Raw genomic sequence first — 2,183 nt, 5'->3', positions numbered from 1 at the left:
ATCTTAAAAACATCAAAAATATAAATGTCCCAAATAATAACATAATCAAGGCCATGTCTTGTCCTGGTCCAAGAAGAAAGTTAATGATCATGTGTTATCTTCTTTGTTATGAAGAGAAAATATCATGCTACATGTAAAATACTTAGATGGTACCTGGTATATAATAGGTGCTCAATAAGTGCAATTACAGGGATTTTTAAATAAAAAAGTCAATGGAAAACTCAGCATCTCAGGTCACAGAAGAGGTCATCTTGAATAAATTACTATGAAATCAGATAAAAATGTATATACAAAAAGAAAAATAGAGTAATAAAGACTGAATTTCCTTTCCTGTCAAAAACAACTAAAAACTGGACAAAACAATGATTTTCAGGCAGTGCAGAACAGTAATTCCAGAGAGTTGGCACAAACAAGGTGAACCCTTTGATTGCCCCAGCTTATTGCTTGGAGAGTGGGCCACAGAGCAGGGAAGGAGAACCCAGATGGAGCCTGACAACTTTTTCAATTGAAGAAATGGAGTTAGGATTCTCGGCAGACCAAGGTTACTAAAGTTTGCAGAGCAGAGTACCAAAAAAGAAAAGAGCCACACAGAAAGAGAGTTCCCCTTGAATCTTAATCTGAGTATTGATCAGCACAAGGATGTGAGGAAACTACCTGAGGCCAGGGAAAGAACTACCTAGAAGGATTAAAGGGAACAATCTGTGAACCCACCAGTCAGAGAAAAAAATTCTAATTCACAGGACTTTGGGTACTTCTGAGTACTCAGAAGGGTTTAGTACTCAATGTGGGACAACATAAGGAGCCCTGGTGGCTTAATCATTAAGTGCTTGGCTGCTAACCAAAAGGTCAGTGGTTTGAACCCACCAACTGCTCTGCAGGAGAAAAAACCTGGTGATCTGCTCCTGTACAGGTTACAACCTAGGAAACCATGTGGGGGCAGTTCTACTCTGTCCTTATAGGGTCACTAGGAGTCAGAATTGACTTGATGGCACACAACAACATGGGACAAAAGTAACCCTAGATTAAAAGATGCTCTGATACTCTGAAACGAAGCTTAAAAGCAAACCTTGAAAGGATCGAATTGTTTCCAAGTCATTTAACTGCATTCCAGAACAGAGCTCAAGAGTATTTCTAGAAATATAAAAATATCCAGCACCCAATGAAATAAATTGACAATGTTTGATCCAATAAAAAATTACAAGGCATGCAAAAAAGCAGGAAAATAGGACTCATAATGAGGAGGAAAGTTAATTAATAGAAACAGACTCAGAAATGACACAGGTGATAAAATTAGTAGACAAGGATATTAAAACTATATTCCATATGTTTAACAAGTTGAGGAAAAATTGAGCATGTTAAGTAGACACCAAACCAAAAACCAAACCCACTGCTGTAGAGTTGATTCTGACTCAAAACTACCCTGTAGGACAGAGTAGAATTGTCCCATAGAGTTTTCAGGGCTAGAAATCTTTATAGAAGCAGACTGCCACATCTTTCTCCTGCAGAGCAGCTGGTGGGTTCAAACCACTTTTGGTTAGCAGCTGAGCGCTTTAACCACTGTGCCACCACTGCTCCTTAGTAGAGACATAGAGAATATTAAAAAGAAAAAAAAAAAAGAGAACTCAGACTTCCAAAGATGAAAACTAAAATGCCTGAGATGAAAGATATACTGGATGGGATTAACAGCAGATTAGACACTGCAGAAGCAAAGATTAGTGAACTTGAAGACATCGCAATAGAAATATGCAAATGAAATACATAGAGAAAAAGACTTGGAAAAAAAAAGAATATCACCAAGTGTGGAACAACTTCAGGTGGTCTAATATATGTGTAGGTGGCGTTCCCAAAGGAGAGGCAGGACATAACATAAAAAAAAAATTTGAAGAGTTATTGGTTGAAAAGTTTCCTAATTTGGTGAAAACTGTAATTCGCAGGTCCAGGAAACTCAACAAACTCTCAGCACAGGAAATGTGAAGAAAACTGCACCAAGGCACATCATAGTCAAATTGCTTAAAATCAGTAGTGAAGAGAAAATCTTAAAAGTAGAAAGAAAAAAAAAACACATTAGACACATTATCGGCAAAGGAACAATGTAAGCTAGAAGACAGTGGCACAACATATTTAAAGAACTAGAAGAAAAAACTGTCAAACTAGAATTCTATTTAAAAAAACCCCACTGCCAT

The sequence above is a fragment of the Trichechus manatus genome, unplaced genomic scaffold, assembly GCF_000243295.1.
Source record: "Trichechus manatus latirostris isolate Lorelei unplaced genomic scaffold, TriManLat1.0 scaffold00021, whole genome shotgun sequence".
Taxonomy (NCBI): Eukaryota; Metazoa; Chordata; class Mammalia; order Sirenia; family Trichechidae; genus Trichechus; species Trichechus manatus.
The sequence above is the reverse complement of the archived record's forward strand: the minus strand, read 5'-3'. Positions refer to the sequence as shown.